Below are 13440 nucleotides of genomic sequence, written 5' to 3' on the forward strand. Positions count from 1 at the left end.
CTGGCCAAAATTTCGGCTGAGGCGGCAGCGGGGGGGGGGGGGGGGGCGGGGGGGGGCAAGGCAAGGCAAGGCAAGGCAAGGCAATTTTATTTGTATAGCCCGTTTTTACTACCAGTTTGTCTCAAAGGGCTTTACATGGCATCGTAACAACATCCTCTGTCCTTACAGACCCTCACATCCACTGAGGAAAAACTGCATGGAAAACCCTTTTAACAGGGAAAAGTCGGAGAAACCTCAGGGTGAGCAACAGAGGAGGGATCATCACCCAGGACGGACAGACGTGCAATAGATGTTGTTACAGACAAGAAAACAGTTTACAGTTTGTCACAGAATGTGCGAAATATGGAAATGGCAATGCTTATACAGTAGGCTAGTTCATGGGATTACAATTAAATAAAATCACTGGCTCTACAGGAATCACATTATATTCCTCTTAACTGGCCTGTTGCTCACATGTAATTTTGGTGTATATGAGTTAGGTGTGTGAATATCTCACATACACTAGTGTCAAAAAAAAAAAAAACTGATCGTGAGAGGATCAGGGAGCGACAAACTGACAAACCTCTGTCAGATGATTGAACGTGCGCTCACTGTCCCGTCATTTTCCAAGAGAACATAACCTGCTCCGGACCAGGTTAGTCGTTCAGCATGTTACCATGGAGATTTATCCCGGTAAGAAGTGAACCACCGTCGTAGTACGGAAGACCCAGAGTTAACCCTTAGTTACCTGGATAAGCTCAAATCCTGCTTCGTAGCCTCTGGTGTCTTTGACACACAAGCCGTTCAACTTGATACGGCTTCCATAGAACTACACTGATTTTCAATCAAGATTCCGGCGCGCGGCCGCCTCAAAATTTATAATGCCGAAAAAACCCTGCATATGGCTGGGGGCGGCACAAAATAAGGTGGAGGCGGCCGCCACGCAATTTTGAACGCAGGAAAACCCCTGAACAACCTCCTGGACATTTTTTGGTGACGTAACGACACACACATTCAGCATAATGAAAACAAATGAGTTTTTTTATATAACGCACAACTATTTACTCAAATGTCACAAATTATTTGAATTTTTTTTATCGAGAAGTTTGGAAATTACTAGGGTCTGGGAAACAGTCTGGAATTTGGAAATTTCAAATGTGTAGGAACCCTGTGATGTCATGTGATGATGTCATGTGGTGATGTCATGTGATGATGTCATGTGGTGATGTCATGTGATGATGTCATGTGGTGATGTCATGTGGTCGGTTCAGACCTGCAGCTGTGGCGGTGATGATGTGCTGTGCTGTGATGTGTTGTGATGCACGGAGAGTTCCCGGGAAGAGAGTTGACATTCCAGAGGGGGAGGCAGGATACAGTACACACACACACCTACACACACACACACACACACACACACACACACACACACACACACACACACACACCTACACACACACACACACACAGAGACACACACTATAACGCTGAACTCAGGTTCATCGCTGCCCTTCACGGCGCAGCATTGCAGAGAGGAAGGGAGGTGTGTCCATGTGTGTGTGTCTGAGTGTGTGTGTGTGTGTGTGTGTCTCTGTGTGTGTGTGTGTGTGTGTGTGTGTGTGTGCGTTTGGACCGTGCCCTCATAAATAATTCCTCTCCATATTGCTTTTAAACGATAGCATCCCACCGCTGCAGCTTCGCCCATAAATGATCCTGTCACGGCTAAAACTAAAAAACTCAAACACGCCAAACACGCCTTCCATTATGAAGGAGGAGGAGGAGGAGGAAGAGGAGGAACGCCGCTCCTCCCCCCCCCCCCCCCCACCGCTGCAGCGCTCCGGCCCCATGCAGCGCTGCAGCGCTGCAGAGGAGCAGCAGCAGCAGCAGCAGCAGGTTTTTACCCAGAATCCCCGGCTGCATGCAGGAAGCTGATGGATGAGCTGAGCTGAGCTGAGTCCGGCGTTCCCAGCATTCCCCCGGGAACGCCACCGCCGCTCCGCTGCCGTGACTCAGGCTGAACGTTACACAGTCTAAACCCGAAACCCGGGGGGAGAGGAGGGTCTGAGAAAAGCTGCTGAGACGTGACGGGTCGCCACGGAAACATAGACACACACACAGAGACACACACACACAAATTCTTATATGTATTTGTTAAACATCTACTGTGACTCTAAGGCCCAATCCCATTTCTCTTTGTTACCCCTACCCCTTGCCCCTCGCCCCTTGAAACGGAGCTACAAGGGGTATAGGGGTAGAAAGTCAACCCCTACGAACTGGGACGCCCCTTCAACAATCACATACGTCATCACGTAGTCTCACTGGCTTTTACGTCAGCTGATGCGGCGAGCTTTTGCCAGAAATCCAATTGCCTTGTACCATATAGGCTAACTAAAAAACTTAATGCAGACTGATTGGTTCATTGTGAAACATTTATTTATTTTTGTAAATGTGGTGGTTTGTGTCCGTAGGCTCCAGAGCCCCGAGGCAGCGCTGCTCTTCTGTCCACACGGGAAGCTTCACTTTACATTCAAACAAGCAATGCAACTGCCACAATTGTTAGATTTCATCACTGAGACCAACATTTATCTCCTAGAAATAATGTAACCAGCCGGTGGTAAACCTCTAAAAACCTGCGGGTAAGTTAATTAGCGATGGTTTTCTCCCCCGGGATGAGGACGGAGGTTGGCCGGCCGAGCAGCTCTGCAGACCGGCTGCTGTCTCTGTGATGTCCCGGTCGCTGTGGAGCTTCACTTCTCTGAAAAACATCGGAGCAAACTTCTAAACAGCCGTCGTTTGGATCAACTGGCCGTAGATTTGGATCTAAACAGGGTAACACTTTATTTTAAGGGGTCCTTGTTCCTGTGTATCTACCTAATTAATTACAGTGTAATTACCTTTGTAACCGTATGTAATAACATGTACTTACATTGTAAATACATAGTGTATTTTGGTGTACTTACAGGTCTTTGTTACACTTGTAATAAGAAATGCCAAAGTGGCCTTTCTCTTTGCACAAGCCTTTCTTATTACAAGTGTAACAAGGACCTGTAAGTACACCAAAATACACTATGTATTTACAATGTAAGTACATGTTATTACATACGGTTACATAGGTAATTACACTGTAATTAATTAGGTAGATACACAGGAACAAGGACCCCTTAAAATAAAGTGTTACCCTAAACAGTTACTTTCTCTCATGAAAAAATATTAAAACTTTACACACAAGGAGGGCAAGTGACGTTGTTGTTGTTGTTGCTGTTGCTATCAGGTTGCTCTGAGCGTTTGATTTCTCCACAAAAACTTACACCACTCAAACTAACCCCCCCCCCAGTGCTAGTGAGGATCAGTAAGACAAAGCAGCAGCAGCAGCAGCATCGTGGCGTCTTAACGAAGCGACACCGTTAAGTGGAACTCCTCCTGTTTCCTTTGTGCCTTCGTTTCCCAGGACCCCCCCCCCACACACCCACACCCCCACTGGCTGTGTAATGTCTCCTTTCTCTCCCTGTGAGGAGTGAAGAAGTTAATGGAGGAGGAGGAGGGTCGTTACCCACGGCAACGAGTCACTAACACCTATACTAGGAGGCTTTTATTTTGGTAGAAATCATGTCATCCTGAGACGATCGATCACGACTGATCAATACAGTCATCAATAAGATCAATATACTGATACAGACCTATGGCCTGAGTGTGTGTATGGTAACTGTTAAAGGGATAGTTCACCCAAAACTCTTCCTGGTCCGTCCAAATCTCGTGCGATTTGCATCGACGCCCAGTTCACGGCACCGCAAATCGCGCGAGACCAACACTGGGAGCTTCTGCTACAAACAAGCTTAAAATATAGACTTTTTTAATTTTTTTCGGGACAATTTCTCATGTCGGGGCTTCAATACGAGAGGGACATTACAGACGAGCAGCATGGAGGTATCTGGATGTTTTTTGGTGTGTCTTTTTGTTACGAAGAAAAGTGAAAAGCTCCGTTCTCAACCGTCATATGGACATGCAGTGTTGCACGGAGCCCCGCTGTAATGAATTTTGAATTTTGGGTGAACTATCCCTTTAACACAACCTGAGGGTGGGTGTGTGTGTGTGTGTGGTTATTGATAGGACAGATGCATGCTGGGAGGTCAGGGTGCCACCAGCCTGACTGACTGACTGACTGACTGACCCACTTACACAGAACTGGTCCGGGACAGGCTCGTCTGTTTCTGTTTCTGGTCTGTTTCTCTACTGTAGAAGAGAGACAGAGGAGAGGGGGAGGGAGAGGGGGAGGAGGGAAGAGGAGGGAGAGGGAGGAGGAGGAGGGGGGAGGGAGGTGTAGAAAGTATCAGCAACATAAAACCATCTTTGTTGGGGCGATGTGGAAACTGATCGTCCCACAGCGAAGCGTCTGTACAGCTGGATCATATCTGCAACTTTACTACGTCTCTCCCCCCTCCTCCTCTCCCTCCTTCTCCCCCCTCCTCCCTCCCTCCTCCCTCCTCCTTCTCTAGCTGCCGGCCTCGTGTCCTCTCCTCCTCCTCCTCCTCCCCCTCCTCTTCCTCTTCATTCCTCCAGTCTAAACGGAGCAGTGATCCTCCGGGGCAAAAAACGAAGCCGGGTGGGGTGAGACGGGAGGAGGAGGGGCGGGGGGTGGGTGGGGGGGTCAGAGGGGAGGAACATGAAGTCCTGTGCGGGGGAGGAGGGGGGAGGTGATAGAGGGAGGGGGGAGGAGGAGGGGGAGGGAGAGGAGCAGGAGGGTAGTTCTGGGGGCAGGAGGGCAAAGCCGGGGGAAGATGTGAGTCTGAGCCACAGGGCTGACAGCCACACAGGAAGGAGATCACAGGAGAACACACACACACACACACACACACACACACACACACACAGACACACACACACACAGACACACACACACACACCTCCCCACCCAGATCCATCGCCTACAGCCCCCCCCCCCCCACTCCGTCTGCTTCCTCTGGAAAAGAAAAAAGAAAAAGCAGCAGAAACAGAAAGTGTTCGATTCCTGTTGTTTCCTCTTCACTCACCATCAAACCACGATGTCGTACGGTGTCGTGTGATGTCGTGCTTCCATAATTTGATTTTGCATAAACATGCCTCAAGATGACGGGACTGAGAGGTGTCGTTGGGCCGTAGGCTAGAGGCTGAATATCGTCCGCGTAGCGTTGATATCTGATGCCGCATTCTGAGATGATCTTTCCAAAAGGAAGCAGATAAATACACGACATTGCAATGTTGTGCAATGTCGTGCGGTATCGTGCAGTATCGTGCAATGTCGTGCGATGTCGTACAATGCCGTGCGGTATCGTGCGGTATCGTGCAATGTCGTGCGGTATCGTGCGGTATCGTACAATGCCGTGCGGTATCGTGCAATGTCGTGCGGTATCATGCTATGCGGTATCATGCAATGCCGTGCGGTATCATGCAATGCGGTATCATGCAATGCGGTATCATGCAATGCGGTATCGTGCAATGCCGTGCGGTATCGTGCGGTATCGTGCAATGCCGTGCGGTATCGTGCGGTATCGTGCAATGCCGTGCGGTATCGTGCAATGCCGTGCGGTATCGTGCGGTATCGTACAATGCCGTGCGGTATCGTGCGGTATCGTGCGGTATCGTGCAATGCCGTGCGGTATCGTACAATGCCGTGCGGTATCGTACAATGCCGTGCGGTATCGTGCAATGTCGTGCGGTATCGTGCAATGTCGTGCGGTATCGTACAATGCCGTGCGGTATCGTGCAATGTCGTGCGGTATCATGCAATGCGGTATCATGCAATGCGGTATCATGCAATGCGGTATCGTGCAATGCCGTGCGGTATCGTGCGGTATCGTGCAATGTCGTGCGGTATCGTGCAATGCCGTGCGGTATCGTACAATGCCGTGCGGTATCGTGCAATGTCGTGCGGTATCATGCTATGCGGTATCATGCAATGCGGAATCGTGCAATGTCGTGCGATGTTGTGCGGTTTCGTGCGGTGTTGTGCGTTATCATGCAATGCCGTGCGGTATCGTACAATGCCGTGCGGTATCGTGCGGTATCGTGCAATGCCGTGCGGTATCGTACAATGCCGTGCGGTATCGTGCGGTATCGTACAATGCCGTGCGGTATCGTGCAATGTCGTGCGGTATCATGCTATGCGGTATCATGCAATGCGGAATCGTGCAATGTCGTGCGATGTTGTGCGGTGTCGTGCGGTGTTGTGCGTTATCATGCAATGCCGTGCGGTATCGTGCAATGCGGAATCGTACAATGCCGTGCGGTATCGTACAATGCCGTGCGGTATCTTGCAATGCCGTGCGGTATCGTGCGGTGTCGTGCGGTATCGTGCGGTAGTAGTCCTGCCGGGTCGTTTATTTGTTCAAGGAGAAAGTTCCAGATCAAACCTCAGTTCCCACAGAGAGTGTGTGTGTGTGTGTGTGTGTGTGTGTGTGTGTGTGTGTGTGTGTCTGTGTGTGTGTGTGTGTGTGTGTGTGTGTGTGTGTGTGTGTGTGTTCGTGTGTGTGTGTGTGTGTGTGTTCGTGTCTGTGTGTGTGTGTGTGTGTGTGTGTGTGTGTGTAATTTTGGTTCTGGTTTGCAAAGTTATAAATAGCAGCAGCCTGTTGATGAGCTCCGTTCAGCTCCCATGATGCTTTGCAGCAGAGTAACACCCCCCACCCCCCCACCACAGACACACACACACACACACACACACACACACACACACACACACACACACACACAGACACACACACACAGGGGCTGTATCAGGGACTATATTGTGCGGCGGATGGATGAAACTGACCTGTTCACATTAGATAAACACAACCTGGTTCTACTGGTTTATAGATCCACTGAGAGGTCAGAGGTCAAACTCAGGGTCAGTGTGTGTCTGTGTGTGTGTGTGTGTGTGTGTGTTGAAACAGGTGGGACACACACACACACAGACACACACACACACACACACACACAGACACACACAGTGATTGAGAGCTGTGGTTTCTCCTGCTCCTCCTCTCGTCTGTGGTTTGGTTTTCATTTCATAAACAGATCAGTGTGTTAGTGTGTGTGTGTGTGTGTGTGTGTCTCTGTGTGTGTGTGTGTGTGTGTGTGTGTGTGTGTGTGTGTGTGTGTGTGTGTGTGTGTGTCGGAGAGCGAGGGCTAAATCTGTTGCTCGCTCCAGCAGCCTTGGCCCGGAGAACGACAACAAAGAGAGAGGAGGGGGGGGGGGGGGGTCCGGGCCGGCGGCCATGTTGGCCGAACGAGGAGGAAACAGCTGAGAGAGAGAGAGAGAGAGAGAGAGAGGAGCAGAGGCCGAGCAAAGATCAGCAGCTACAACATGAAGAGTCGTTAAAGGGACAGTCCAACATTTATCACCATATGTGAGGGACCGAGTCGGTTGCAATGACGACAACAGATAGTAACTTTAAAAAAAAAAAGGGGGTTTTATTTACCCAACGTATACAGAAAACAAAATTACTCAAATGAACATAAGGTCTGGGCCCGTAAAAGAGGTCAAAACTGTGCAAAAGTCAACTGAAGACAAAACAGAACAGAATCAAACAGACCTAACTAATGAACACCAGGGAGAACGTACATACTGGGTGGTCAGCCCATACTAACAAAGGAGGGGTTAACTTAAACCCTAAACACAAAAGACCACAGATAATTCACAAACAAAACAACTTAGGAAAGCTAACTTATTAAAATAAACACAATCTATGCATAACCAAACAAAACTGAAATTACTAATGGTCTAAGGAAAATAATAAACATAACTAAAACACCAAACTTCCCCCCATGGTGCACTAATAATAAGAATAATGCAATAATTCTTATAGTGCTCTTACCATGGTGAATTTATGAGGTGTATGTATGTGTTATGTTATGGGATATGTGCAATGCTGTTGGATTAATATGGCTGAGGTGTATTGTTCTTTTGTTGTTTGTTTTTGTCATTGTGGCCATTAAGGCATTTATGGCGCAGCTACAGTGTCCAAGACAAATTTCCCTGAACGGGACAATAAAGTTTATCGTATCGTATCGTATCGTATCGTATCGTATCGTATCGTATCGTATCGTATCGTATCGTATCGTATCGTAATCCCCACATTCACCACGCTACGACATAATAACGTATAATAATCCTGTAACATTACACATGACACATGAAGCAAATACTCTGAACTACTTTCTCTCCTGAAATCCCTCCGCCCAGCAGCAGCCGTGTCTGGAATGTAGTTCCGGCTGTATTTCCCTCTAAAACAACTCTGTGTGGTAACGTTGTGTTATTATCTCATAGCGTGGTGAATGTGCAGCTCACAACTTGTCCACCAGAGCGTTGTGGAGTTGTTGGATTGTGTATTTGATGAGTTTGATGAGGGACAGGGGACCTGGACCGTTCACTGAGCAGCTCACGTCTCTGCCCCGCCCATCTCAAAACAACATGCACCCATAATTAAAGCTTAGGGTTAGCTTCTAAACGAAAGCATTTTGCTCCTAAATGAAGCATTTTGCCCCTAAATAACAGTAGCACTTGCCCCTAAATGAAGCATTTTGCCCCTAAATAACAGTAGCACTTGCCCCTAAACAGAAGCATTTTGCCCCTAAATGAAGCATTTCGCCCCTAAATGAAGCATTTCGCCCCTAAATGAAGCATTTTGCCCCTAAATGAAAGCATTTTGCCCCTAAATGAAGCATTTTGCCCCTAAATGAAGCATTTCGCCCCTAAATGAAGCATTTCGCCCCTAAATGAAGCATTATGCTCCTAAACGAAAGCATTTCACTCCTAAACAGAGGTATTTTGCCCCTAAACAGGAGCATTTGCCCCTAAATGAAGCATTTTGAATGTCCACCAGAGCGTTGTGGAGTTGTTGGATTGTGTATTTGATGAGTTTGATGAGGGACAGGGGACCTGGACCGTTCACTGAGCAGCTCACGTCTCTGCCCCGCCCATCTCAAAACAACATGCACCCATGATTAAAGCTGCTGTGACTTTAGGGGTTATGGTGAACTGTCCCTTTAACATGAAGTTGTAATAGGGGTAATGGTGAGAGAAGGACCTAAACTAAATGTTGAACTGTCCCTTTAATCGTGGTTTCCGCTGCTGGAAGTGACCCCGCTGTCTGCTGTCATCGTCCAATCACAGGCCGCGGCCGGCGGGCCAACACACACACACATTCCTGCAGAGAGTGTGTGTGTGTGTGTGTGTGTGTGTGTGTGTGTGTGTGTGTGTGTGTCTGTGTGTGTGTGTGTCTGTGTGTGTGTGTGTGTGTGTGTGTGTGTGTGTGTGTCTGTGTGTGTGTGTGTGATGTGATTGCAGCACACACACCAGCAGCCTCGTTACCAGGCCGACGGCAGAGCAGGTTAATGACACTATTGACTGGTGTCCTGAGCCAAACACACACACACACACACACACACACACACACACACACACACACACACACACATACACACACACACACACACACACACACACACACATACACACACACACACACACACACACACACACACACACACACACACACAAACACACATACACACACACACACACACACACACACACACACACACACATACACACACACATACACACACACACACACACATACACACACGGTCAGCTGCTGTGGGGATCGAACCTGTGAGTTTGATGCGTGTGAACAGTTCAGTTCAGTTTGGTGTCATGATGATGTCAACACATTCCATCCCTGTGATTGGCCGTCTGTTGATGACATCATCTTTTCCTCAAACGTTTTATTAACACGTTTTACTTTTCTCCTTCAGCTACGACGTAGTTAAAGGTTCAAACGTGTTGTCAAACTGTCGGTTTTAAATAAATCTGAGTCGACTTGAGCTGTTACATTTCTTCATACTGATCTTTAACAGTTCAAGTCATTTCAAACCATTTCATATTTTCCATATGTGACCCGTTCTATCAAAATGAGTCGGAAGTCGCAACGTTCTATTTTTAGATAATCAGCTGATAACGTGGAAAACCCATAGAAAATCAAAAAAAAATGTTTTACCCTAATTTCAAAGCAATGACATTCAAAAACAATCTCCCAAAGTTTCACAGTCCAGATAATTGAGAAAAGGCACGAAAATGATGATTAAAGTCGACCTGCAACTTAAACCCTCTGAAAATGAGTGTTGGGTTAGGGTTAGGGTTGTATCGGTGCAAAACATGAAATATCTTCTGAACCGTTCATGATAGAGACGAGCTGTAAACTGCATCTGAATCGTGGGATTCTCCGCTTTCCGACGGTCATTGAATGTTGCATCTATGACGAGAAGGGACGGATACAGAAACAGATGCTAAACCGAGTAGCATCGACGCTAACAGGGCGTAGCATCGATGCTAACAGAGCGTAGCATCGATGCTAACAGAGCGTAGCATCGATGCTAACAGAGCGTAGCATCGATGCTAAACCGAACGTAGCATCGACGCTAAACCGAACGTACACGCTTGCACATGTTTTACAAAACGTCAACAAAACATGACAACTTCTGAACCGTTTATGATAGAAACGAGCTGTAAAAAGCATCTGAATTGTGAGATTCTCTGCTTTCCGACGGTCATTGAATGCTGCCTCTATGACAACGAGGGGCCGTATAGGGTGCGTGTAATCACGTGGTACAAGAACAGACGCCAGAGTCACTGGCAAAAACTTTAACTGCTATTTTCTCAGGTTTTAGAACAGAATAAGAGAGTGAAAGATCATAATTCAAATGGCCACGTCTCGAAAACCATCAAATGTATGACTTTGACTAGGGTATCATTTTAAAGCTTATTTTCTAATCTTTCCATTGATACCAAAATCTCAACTTTGAAATTTGGGGTCACTGTGACTCATTTTGATGGATCGGGTCACATATGTTGTTTCTAGATTTCTTCAGCCGTTTCTTAACATAATTGTTTCAACCATTCATTCAGCTTTCAGCTTTCAGCATTCACCCGTATTTCCTTCAGGAAATGCATTCTCTAATTCCAGTAGTTTCCAACCATTTCACACAGCTGCTTCTAACATGTTTTAGTTTTACTCTTCAGATGTTGTTTCAGCTTTTCAACGTTGATTCAACAGTTTCTTCACTTTGTCTGTAATGTCTGTCTTGTATTGAAGCCCCGACATGAGAAATTGTTCAGAAAAAAATTAAATAAAATCAAATAAGTCTATATTTTAAGCTTGTTTTGAGGCGGAAGCTCCCAGTGTCTCAGTTCACTGCTCTTCCTGTGTCCGTGTCCCTATCCCGGACCGGCGGGACAATTTCTCATGTCGGGGCTTCAATACAAGACGGACATTACAGACGAGCAGCATGGAGGTATTTGGATGTTTTTTGGTGTGTCTTTTTGTTACGAAGACAGTTGGTATCCATTAGCAACCGTCATATGGACATGCACTGCTACGCCGAGACCCCCTGTAACTCAGAGAAGCCACGGAGGACTCTGAAACTTCTCCCAGCCCTTAGTCCACATGAGGGGGAGGAGGAGATAATAATGAGTTAGGAAATTTCAATTTTGGGTGAACTATCCCTTTAAGTATCATGGATGTGAACATCTCTTCTTCTTAACAGTGTAATTGAACCGTGTTCAGTCTTCATCTCTAACAACGAGACACGAACTGATCAGAAAAAGACGATTACATCATTGATAATTATTATTATTAGTTTGATAATTAATCATCAACTAAACTCTCACACACACAGAGGACGAAGTGTCGGCGCAGTCTGAGCCCTGCAGAGTGAGATACCAAGGTCTGTGTGTGTGTGTGTGTGTGTGTGTGTGTATTCATTATTTAGTGGGAGCTATTACTGGGGGGGGGGGGGGGCGAGGAGCAGAGGAGCAGCTTCTCTCTCTCAGGACGTCGTATCGATCGCTTTAATTGCCCCGAAAGAAGATTGTCAACTCTTAAGATAGATATTAAAGCTCTGCCAGGATGCACGAAGGAAGCTGAATGGAGCTAACGGGGGGGGAGGGAGGGAGGGGGGGACGGGGGGGGGGGGGGCAACATGTCCCAGAATGCAACAGGGGCAACAGCAGCGAGCGGCACGGCCTCGCTTTGCTTCGCCTGATCAATAACATCCTGGTGAACACACGAGGTCTCCGTGGCGATCACCGACAGGAAGTTACAACCAGAGAGGGAGGGGGGGAGGGGGGGGGGAGCTGGTGTGTGTGTGTGTGTGTGTGTGTGTGTGTGTGTGTGTGTGTGTGTGTGTGTGTGTGTGTGTGTGTGTGTGTGTGTGTTCGTCCTTTGTTTGCAGATCAATATGTCTGGGGAAAAAAAAAAAAAAAAGTTGTTTGTTATCAGCTAGGTGGCTAAATGTAGCGGCTAGTGTCCCACACACACACACATATACACACACACACACACACTCATATATACGCACACACAGACACACACACACACACACACAGACACACACACACACACACACACACACACAGCGGGGGTTGAGCTGTTATCTGGTTGGTGGGTCAGATGAAGCAAAGAGCGAGAGCAGCAGTGTCTGTGTGTGTGTGTGTGTGTGTGTCTGTGTGTGTGTGTGTGTGTGTGTGTGTGTGTGTGTGTGTGTGTGTGTGTGTGTGTAACAGTGTGTGTGTGTGTGTGTGTGTAACGAGGTCGTCTGAGGCCTCGGACCCAGTGACCTGCTGCTGCTGCTGCAGCTCCACGGTCCATATGGGATGATGTCACGGTCACCATGACGACCACTTACCAGTAAACACACAGCTACACATGTAGATCAATCGATACGTAAAGATAAAGATTAAAGTCAGTTAGAATCAATAACTTTATTTTTTTATTTGTTTATTTTTCTGAATGAGGCTTTTATTTTGAAAGGGAGCAGAATCACAGCAGGAAACACGTGCTGATTTTCCTTGTGGATTAAAGGAATTATGGTCTATATTTACTGTATCTGGTATTGATGAGTTATTGATGAGTTATTGGTGGGTGAGGTGAAGGAGTTCCTGGACGGTCTGAGGTCAGAGGTCACCGTCTGATCCCTGAAAGGAAAACCAGTCGGTCTGACATGGAGATCTGGAGATCTGGAGATCTGGAGATCTGGGCTGAAAGCAGATTAACCTGCTGAAAGTGTCCGTCAGGGAATCGAACGTCTGGTCCAGAGCTTCACCTTCATAATCCGCTCTAATCCAGAGAGAGGAGGGAGAAGGAGGAAGGGGGGGGGGGGTTAGGAAAAACCTACGGGGCCTGAAGGCACCAGAGGATCTGGACTTTTCCTTTTACATCTCTGTTCCTGCTGGTTTCAGACTCAAACTGTCGGAGTTTCCACTCAACCAACCGGGTTATTTTAATAAAACCTTCAATGGGTGTGTTCCAAACTCTCCGGTAAGGCGTATTGAACGGTTAAATGCCGTTAACGGGACGAGAGCAGTCAAAACTAAAGTTCCAAGCTAGCTAAATCGAGGGTAGGTTCGCTTCCTGCTTTCAAAATAAAAGCACAAATTCTATCGTTAGGGTT

The 13440-nt window shown here is 47.3% G+C and overlaps 1 protein-coding gene across 1 annotated transcript in view; it reads left to right on the top strand.

The window, feature by feature from the left end:
• The window catches only part of nfia (nuclear factor I/A), a 238716-nt gene that overhangs the window by 128885 nt on the left and 96391 nt on the right, over positions 1–13440 (top strand). The window lies entirely within an intron of this gene.

The sequence above is a fragment of the Trachurus japonicus genome, chromosome 4, assembly GCF_045865225.1.
Source record: "Trachurus japonicus isolate A0001 chromosome 4, Traja_1.0".
In the NCBI taxonomy this organism is placed as follows: domain Eukaryota; kingdom Metazoa; phylum Chordata; class Actinopteri; order Carangiformes; family Carangidae; genus Trachurus; species Trachurus japonicus.